Here is a 10091-nt window from a genome sequence, read left to right as displayed (position 1 = left end):
TGCTGGATCCATTCCTGTAAATTAGTTCTGCATTCTTTCTAATTCCGATTTTTTTTTACGAATGTAGCTAGTGTTTATGGACTTAGCATCAATATTTCTAATACCATATTTCAATGAATATTAAAACACAACAGCATATCTACTTTGGCACCAGATGATGAGCAATTGAGTCAAAATCGATCGGACGCAGTGAGACAATGATCCTCTCTTCGTGTGGTGTACATCCGTGACTCGAAAATTCGACGAAGAATCATTCCCACAACTTCAGCTGTGTCAGAATCTAGCTTGCGGTGAAAGCCTGTCAATCTGCTAAGGGAACATTCGTCTGGGTCTCTGCAAAGGATTTGGCGAAATCTTTGGGTCTTGACAATTTGTTCTTCCAACAAATTACGTATTTCATGAATTCAGTTGTTTTACTATGGAAATTGGCAATTTTGCCACAGCTGTGATGGCCGAGAGGTTAAGGCGTTGGATTTGAAATCCAATGGGGTTTCCCTGCGCAGGTTCGAATCCTGTTCACAGCGTAGAACCTTTTAAAATCATTAATTCCTTTGCAGGATTTGGATTTCGTGGTTTTTGAGCTTTGCATTCAATCGAAGTAAATTTTCAACTGTGAAGAATCCGAAGTAATTTCAAGACTGACCCAGTCATCTAATTGAATAAATTATATGGCGAGACACAAAAATCCACCAACTTCCAAAACGAATCAGTTTCAACACATTTGTCGAACTATCGTGAAATTTGGATGTTCGTGGGGTGTGGGGTGGGGTGGAATTAAGCAAATCAAGAAGCAATGCAATACATTTACCTGCAGGTGATTTTTTTTATAATCAGTTGAAAGTCAAGCTTAGAAAGTTCAACCTAATTTACAGCTGACTCTCAAGGCCAATAATCTATTATATCAGCAGTCAATGAATTAGAAAAAGCAACTCCATGTGTGGAAAGGAACTCGACTGATCCAGGTTCCTGGCTTGCGATGTGAAAAGGCAAGGCGATATCATCGGAGTAGAATTTTCTGGAAATACTGGAAATGGAATGTTAACGGTCTTCTGCTGTCCTCATTCGTAAGAAACTGTGCATTAAGAACTGAAATGGAAAATTAACGATGGAAATCAGAATTAGCCCTCTGCTTGTGGTGTAGCATTGTTCAGAACAATAGGTTGTTGTTGAGGGTAAAATTGACCAAAATAATCGATGGGGATCTTATCCATGGCCTTCGTTGAAGCAGTTGGTGTGGAGAGCTCAGCTTGAAGAACCAAATGCCAATTATTCATCTTGGCTGTCTGAATTGCTTAGTTAAACATACTCCCAGTTTAATGAAAAAATCTTTGCTATCAGAGCTAGATGTTTTCATGTCAGCATGTTCCGATATGAGAAGACACTCCATGGAGTAGATGTGACTTAAATTTTGACTCTAACGTCAGAGATGTTGACACATTTCTGCACCAAAACAGCACTACCATTGGTATCAAATCAAACTGAACAAAGGACTACTCATTTAGACATTTCCTGTCTGCAGACTCTGACAATGGACCGCTCAGGCCCGATGTAGGAATAGGGCGTGGTGACATCTGTTCGCAAGTGGATCACTTCATTCTTGCTCACGAACCATAAACCGTAATTCATTTTGAACTTCTTAGCCATCAGCATGATAAGTGGTACATAATGCACAGGTTTGCTTCTCGAAAGAAAGAGCGAAATCTTACTCAATACAGACGCAAATTCAAGTTGTCCCTGGTCGACCAGAAGACAGATGTCGCGAAACAAAGTGAATATAGAAAACAATCAATGTTTTCTGGGAGTCAAAAAGATTTTACTGGAAGAACGGAAACATATATTTGGAACTAAAGTCACATACCACTTCCACAGACTAAATGTTCTTGAACCGTTATCTTAATTTGACCTTCATGTCCACCATTGCTGCAAAAATTATCTTAACAACTGAGAACTTTGTGTTCTTTGATATTCTCTCCTTCATGTTTCTCTTGATTTTGAAACTAAAACCGAGCAATAGTAATGCATCCTATTTCACCTGCAAAGCTCAGAAGATCAATTTATAAGAGAACAGAAATAAAGCTATGTCTGTCTTTCGAGAGAAAACGCAGTGATCATTTCGACTCCAAAAAGTCTTCCTCAGAAGTCTGCACAATGAACTCGAAATAGTAGACCGAAAATGAAAATAAAAGCCAAAATGCCGCGAATACACCACCCGCAAGTGCCTCAAGTCCTACTCGAATATGCCGGATTACTACCATCAACATCAGTGGGGAACGGAACAAAGCTCATTCTGCAGTTGTCAACCTGTTATGACGTAGTTTGTAAAGTCAGAAATATGATTAGGTATAAAGCGGGATGAAAGCGGGATATAGGAAGTCTGAAAAAAACAAGTGCGTGTTTTGCTTTGAAGAATGTTGGCAGTGATGAAAATGGAAATTTACTACAGTGAGGGGGGCTTAATTAATACTCAGAATCGTTGCAACACACAGGGACGCAATTCTTTTTGCTAGGTTTCTGTTCTGCCATTTTATAATCACGACTGCTGTCGGGTTTGGTTTCTATTCCAGGCTTAGGTGACAGCCTGATGGAAGTTTGCACATTCGCCCAATTTCCGTGTGGTTGCTCTGGTTTGCTGCCACATTCTAAACATTTGCAGGTTATTTGGAATCGCCATTGAACGCACACGGTTACAGAGACAGTGATGTCTCTGTAATAGGAGTGTCTGGATAGGACGTACTTCAGAGGATTTTTGTGAGCTTAAATAGACAGTGTGGGGTTAGACCGCTGTTTCCTGGGTGAGCGACATGGAGAGAGAGGGGTCAGGGTCTTCTTCCCTGAGGGAGATACGTTGACAGAGTTGGGTTAGTTGCTCTTACCTGTGTCAGTCACGCAGATACAGTCGGGTCAGTCTGCCCTTCCCTGGACGAATTTCTTTCACAGAGTGGTGACAGTCTGCTCTTCCCTGCCTGAGTGAAATAGACAGAGCGGGATCAGTATTCACTTCACTCGATAATTTTTGTTGACAGTCTGGCTTCCGTCTGCTCTTCTCTAGCGTGTTACATTGGTAGAGTGGGGTTAGTGTTCATTCATTGGGTGAGTGCCATAGACAGAATGGGATCAGTCTGCTCTTCCCTGAGTGAATTACATTTATAGGGTGGGGTCAGACTGCTCTTCAGTGAATGACTTATATTGACATTGTGGGATCAGTCTGCTGAGTTACACTGAGAGTGTGGGGTCAGTCTGCCCTTCCGTGCGTGAGTAACACTGACTGAGTGGCGTCAGTTTGCTCTTCCCTCAGTGAGTTTCATTGACAGACTGGCGTCAGGAGTGGCGTCTTTGAGGAGTTGACAAAAGTAACTCGTCCCCTACATCTTTGGGATAATTAGGGATGGGCAGTGAATCTTATCTCATTGAAAGACAACTGTGTCCCAGAAATGCATTTCTAATAATTGCATGTACTAATCCGACACTGCAAGCGGTCGGGAATAATTTGAGGAGAGGTACAGGGTAGAATAATTAAAGTCAAATGAACTGATGCCGAGGAGACATTACACAAGATGTGAGTGTGGAGCTGATGGTGCAAGGCTCAGTGTCAGTGCTACTGGTTCAGCATTTATTGTTCGCAATGACTCACACACCACTGCTGTCAATTCACAACAATGAGCCTGTTCATCTGAAAATCCCTGCGTGTGTATTAACGTGGTTAATGGGACGCGAGAGGAGATGAGCACATCCGCTTTATTCTGTCAGTTTAAACAAATGAAAATATCTGTTGGATGCCAATGCAAGAGGATACTGTCTTTTTCTGTGCCTTTTCAGTGGGGCATGCTCAGCATTGAAATGTCTGTTTTTGCACAAGCAGAGTTTGATTGCCATTCATACTGAGCAACGCTAATACAGAAAACCCGTTTTCGAATTCCTGTGATCAAGTGGTTCAGACATTGCACATATGGACGACAAATATGGCTTTTAACTGGCTCCGTGGCTTAGCTGGTATACACACCTCCCATCACACTGGTGCCTGCTCATTGTATTGAAAGCTCGTTATTTCTCGCAAGTATTGTGTTGCTGATCGAGAAACTCAGTGTCCTGTTTGACTTGCTATATATTCTGATTTTGCGTTCCGGCTTCATTTTCCAGGCTTAAATCCAGTAGTGTAATTTGCTCTTTTTAACTACTATTTTAACCTGGAGATTCTTCCCGCAGTTCCACAAGCACTTCTGCTTCTCATCCTCTTATTCTCATTCCTTCATTCACAGTTTTGTGGAAATTAAGTGGTGAGGCAGGAGACACTGCAGCATTCCCGGGGAATGTTGTGGTAATGGCACTGACACCACGACATGATCACCCTCATTCTCTGCTGTCACCATTCATTTGTTGTACACCAACAGTAAATGCATCCCTGTTCTTCTTCAGCTATCATGTAATTACTTTCTTTTTCTGTTGGATAAGGAACGCAACTTTAACTACGAAAGGGTCTTGAGATGTTGAGGAAGATATGTCTCCGTGCCTCAGGTCGAAGTGACAGACGCATTGTCCAGAGAATGTGAGACTACTTCGACCGACTCCAGCCAGGCGTCAGAAAGCCTCTCAGCAGTTCGAATCTCAAACTGTCTCTGAATGTCAGGCTTTTCAAGAGCAGAAATGGGAAATGAAGGATATGGACAGCCAGAGAGTCGGAGAATGTGAAAAAGGCCCAGGAGGATACAGAGACAAATATAGAAAAAACAAAGACACATATTGAGGTAGAAACTAAAAGAAATAATTCTCCATTCGGCGTGATTGCTAAATAACAGAAAGCACTGTCTCTGAATGTCAGGCTTTTCAAGAGCAGAAATGGGAAATGAGGGATATGGACAGCCAGAGAGTCGGAGAATGTGAAAAAGGCCTAGGAGGATACAGAGACAAATATCGAAAAAACAAAGACACATATTGAGGTAGACACTAAAAGAAATAATTCTCCATTCGGCGTGATTGCTAAATAACAGAAAGCAAAAGGACATGTCGCCATTAAAACATAGCCTTCCACCAGCTCAGGAAAATGAAAGTAGCATGACTAAGTCCTTTTAAGATTGTAAATTCGACGTTTGTAAGCTCAAGAGTGATTTTGATAAATATCCTGATTCGACAGGTAAGATTATCATTTTCCCAACAGTATAATCTAGAAATCTATAACTAACTTGTTTCCTTTCCATCTAAAAAAAATCTGTTTCTCTCCACAGATGTTGCCAAGTGTAGCGGGTTTCTCTATCAATTCTCGTTTTTAGTTCAGATTTCCAAAACCTGCATCTTTTTGATTTTTGATAACCTGGCACAAAACCAAGCATTACCAGGATCGGACCAGTGGTCAGAAATACTGGTACAACGATATATTTGCACAATAAAACATTCATTCCCTGTCCGAAAATAGAACTAATGTCATGGCCGTTCTAGTTCCAAATCCTACCTACGAGATTACACTGAACGAAGACAGACGCTCTTGCACTTATTCTCAATGAAATGGCTTTTCCCTTTCATTTCTGATCAGTTTCACTGCAGATTGTTTTCTACTCGTCTTCAAGTTTTGCAGAATGGAAAAGCCCATTTGGCCCATGGTGCAGTCTGGTTTCAAGACATTCGTCTATTCCATTCCCAGTTTCCAGCTTTGATCCATAACCTTATGTGTTCTGATGTTTCCAGTGCAAATGGCAGTGAGGTTCTCGCTTTGATCTTAGATGACACAACAATGGGGTTGAAGTTTGACATAGTCACACTGTGTTATTATCCACGTCGTGTCTCCCACAGAAAGAGACACACAGACACATTCCCTGAGAGTGGCAGAGTTCTCAGGATTTGACCAGCTCCTTGTGCTTCACTTCAGCTGTCCGTTCAACCGCCAAAAGGCAGCTTTTGGTTAAACCAAAGCCAGTTCTACAGACAATGAGAGACGTTGATCTGAGCTAGAATTTGAAGTGGGCGAAAGAAACTCTAAATTCGAAAACCCAAACCCTTCCGTTCCTGACAGACAACAGGAATGGACTAGCACGCTACATCCTCGTGATTTCAAATGCGAACTGACAATCCCCTAACTCTACGTCAGGTGTGTTACCAATTCCGTCACTGACCCAAAGACCAGGTTTGGCTGTAACAGTTTGTCTATAGGTAATGTAAACGTCCACATCAGGGAAACAGAATTCACAAGGTGAAAAATCAGCAAATATAATCAACGTCACTGTTTCACTTGGAATTCCCCAGTCTGTGAACCATTTCCTTTCACTGTATTTTCATATTTGAAGCTTTTTTTCATTCCACAGCCTGAACTAATTCAGCGAGAAACAACGGGTCATTTCGAGCCCGTCATCCGGAATGAGGCGAGTTGAACGATGCCTTTCTTGCTGCCAAAACATCAGCGCAGCTCAACACGAGCTTGTGTTTGCATCTGTCTTTACTTAACTTGCTGCAGTATATCTGCTAAACAACATCAGATTATCACAGCGTTGCCTTCTTCACATTGAACCCAAGGGTGATAATATGAACCGACTTGGAGACTTGGAGAGAGAAACACTGCTGACGAAGACGATTGTGACGTGAAGAGCAGGCACGAGAGTTTGTACAGGTCCCAAAGGCTACTGCAGTATCAATGGACACCCCTGCACACGAGTCTGATTTTGCATTGCCCAGAACAGGCTTTCATTCCCAGTCAGGAGATGGAGATTTAATTCTCTTCTTGTGAATTATCCGAATAAAAACTAAATCCTGGCTGCACCCATAACAGACACACGGATCCTGCCAGAACAATTCAGTGATCGATCAGCATCTGTCTGGAAGGACAATGGCAGCAAATACAAGAGAAAGCTATCGCACCAATTACCCCTCCAAGGTTCTCGCGTTTCCCAGTTGAAAATATTTCGCTGTTCCTTCAATGTCACTACGTCTAAACCCTTGCCTCATGGCATCATGCCTGTACCCCGCTACTGAGGACATCCAGGGTTATGCGGAGTAACTCAAAATCTCAATCTCTCGAGTAATTAGTGATTGACGGTGCATCCCACCACATTGAGCAATGACTTTATCCCAGTAATACGTTTCCTCAAGCTGCAGTTTCTAAGGGAACACTTGCAAGCTGTCGGGAATAAGGTGAGAAGTGGAACGGACGGGAGGAAAATGTGAAAGGCAATGATGACTGGGAGGCATGAGGCAGCAAGTGAGTGAGGAGTCGGTGTTGCAACGTTCAATGTCAGTGTCAGTATTTACTGACGACTATGCACTCTGACTCACACACCACTCCTTAACAATTCACCACAATGAGCCCATTCCTCTTAGTGTGAGTTTGCCTTTGCGGATATTAATGCGGTGAAAGGTGCCCAGAGGATGGATGGATCCGCGTTATCCTGTCAGTTTAAACAGTCTAAGTTATCAGTTTACAACAAAAGCAATAAGAGATTGCCTCTTCCTGTGCATTTTCAGTGGAGAATATCCAGCTTTGAACTCTTCTGCATAACCAGAGGCTGTTTTAAATTTACACCGAGTAACTGTGAAACACACAAAAAATGAGTCCGAGTTCCTGTGTTCGAATAGTCATGTAAATGCACGCATAGTTTTGAATCGTTGAGCTTGGGCAGTCCCTCAGCCTTAGTTAGTGAAAGTTCCTGTCAAAAAACAGCCGAATATGGGACCAAATCCTGACATCTCACTGTTTATAGGTATTTCATGAAAAACAGAGTTCCCGACTTCACCTGTGGTTCTGGTAGTGGTGGGAATTCAATCAATGACTGGATCGAGGTTATAGTTTAAAGACAGCTCCTTCGACACCTCTGCCACGCTGCCACACAAACCCCCGAAACCACGTTTTTCATGATTAGTGTTTCAGCATCGCCTCACGTCAGGCACTTACCTGCACGCACTTTCAATGGCGAACTTGGCGTAAGTTCATAATATTTATAAGGATGTTGCAAGGCATACAGTGTTTGGACTGTAGCGTAAAACTGAATAGGATGTGAAAATTCTCCCTGGAGCTTGAGGGCTGAGGGATGGGATTACAGAGGTTTATATCAATTTGAAGGAGACGGTAGAGTAAATAGTCAATGACTATTTCTTCCCAAGGCAGGCAAGTTCAAAACAAGGGAACAATGTTTTAAGAGGAAAGTGGTAAAATTTAAAAGGGATCTGAAGGGCATTGTTTTTTTTTTCACACAGAAAGGTTTGCGTGTTTGGAATGAATTGTCAGATTTAGTGGTGGAGTCTGGTATACTTTCAACATTTCAAAGGCATATGGATCTGTATACAGACAGGAAAGTTGAAAAAGAACAAACGTGAAAATTTGGCAAATAGAGCGGTTGTTTACGGGCTCAGCCTCTCTGAGATGCTGCAGTGGCGATCACCAGTTTGAATAGCCACTCATCACTTGATCAGTGCGTTGGGCTGGTTTTCTGGAAGATGGTTAGATTATATTCCCTACAGTATGGAAACAGGCCCTTCGGCGCAACTAGTCCACACCGACCCTCCAAAGAGTAACCCACCCAGACCAATTTCCCTCGAACTAATGCACCGATCATTTTGGGCAAATTAGCATGTCAAATTCACCTCCCCTGCACATCTTTGGAGTGTGGGAAGAAACCCACGCAGACGCAGGGAGAATGTGCAAACTACGCACAGGAATCAAACGTGGAACACTGGTGCTGTGAGGCAGCAGTGCAAACCACTGAGCCACCCTAAAAGGGGATGGAGAATGCAGCTAGCAACCCCGCAATCTCTCGCATGCAAAGTGAGTACTCTCCCATTTGAGATAACTCCCACAGGCTGCTTCGGTTAAAACCAGCAACGATTCATTTTTTTCTGGTCTAAGGCTGCCAATGACCATTCTTCTTGACACATTCCCAACTTCTCAGTGGGAGATTTTGGCTGCGGAAAATACCTCACAAATCATGTTGCCCGCGCGGCTCTCCAGTGAAACCAAAACCTGACAACTCATGAACAGAAGCAGAACTGACATAGAGAACCTATTTTCAGACACACAGACTCATGAATGCTGTCTGTGAGGCAGAGCGAGTCGTCTGGGTCATGTGCTGCTCACACAAATTGCAGCGAGGCAATTTAAAATGGTGCTTTCAACGTACTGGCGCCTTAGTGCATCAATACTTCCAGGAAAGTGCTCAAGTAACATGAATCAGAACTGACTAACAATGAACCATGAAAAGTGAAGATTACCAATTACAATCACGATTAGATGAGGTTAACAATTGGGCTGATGTCTCCACCGGATCGACAGGACCAATCACCAGCCTCTCTCATCAGGACAGAAATTAAGGAAATTAGGGAAAAGTAACCAAGTTTTATATCGCAATTTCCCTCCTTTTCGCAACAACAACAGAAAACTGCGAGCAGATTCAATGTAGAACCTAATTTCACATCAACAGGGAAATAAACATCTCCATTCACTTTCAGAGAAACGGTGAAAAATGCAAATTGTCTGGAATATGAAAGATTGGCGCAGCCTGTTTTTGAGTCGCATATTATGCTGGTGCCTTTCGAGCTGGAGGGGAACGTGACAACTGCAGCAGAAGGGGAAAACATGGGCACTGACATGTGGTTGTTTTCTGCTGTGCCACATCACAGCCGGGTTAGAAGAAATGACTGTTTTTTTTCTGTTCAAATTTAACAAAACTCATCCCTGCAAAACGTTGCCAGCTTCATCCATTAGCACACGTGGCCTCGCAGGGATGCAAACACAAGCCTTCTTAAGAAGTGGAATCTGAAATCAGAGTCTCAGGTTGCTCAGCCAAGCGAGCACACAGGCCAAAACCAGAAACCCAAGAGCATGTACCTGATGATACCCTGCAGCATACTCACAGCAACTGCACCAGTTCTGCAGAATAAGCGGTGAGAAGGAATTGCTCTATCTGAGCGGTCGTGCTTGTTGTTCTCATCAGCAAATCTGGCTTTGAATTTGCTAGCCCATATCTGCTGCCATGCTGAAACGGAATGCAATTCCGATTAATCGCTGTGTGAAACGTTGTGCATTTTCTCTCCTCAGATAAAGTGATCACTGGAGATGATGAATTCTGCTCCGGCCAGAAACGCCGACTCTCCTGCTGCTCAGATGAACTGAAAAACTG

General features: G+C 42.9%; 1 non-coding gene across 1 annotated transcript; it reads left to right on the top strand.

The window, feature by feature from the left end:
- The first annotated feature begins 442 nt into the window (after nt 1–442).
- trnas-uga lies at nt 443–524 on the top strand. The gene has a single exon. It is a non-coding gene; the product is annotated as a tRNA-Ser (tRNA).
- Nucleotides 525–10091: the final 9567 nt, after the last annotated feature.

This window comes from Chiloscyllium plagiosum, unplaced genomic scaffold, assembly GCF_004010195.1.
Source record: "Chiloscyllium plagiosum isolate BGI_BamShark_2017 unplaced genomic scaffold, ASM401019v2 scaf_4074, whole genome shotgun sequence".
NCBI classification, from domain to species: domain Eukaryota; kingdom Metazoa; phylum Chordata; class Chondrichthyes; order Orectolobiformes; family Hemiscylliidae; genus Chiloscyllium; species Chiloscyllium plagiosum.
This window is presented reverse-complemented; position numbering and strand designations above follow the sequence as displayed.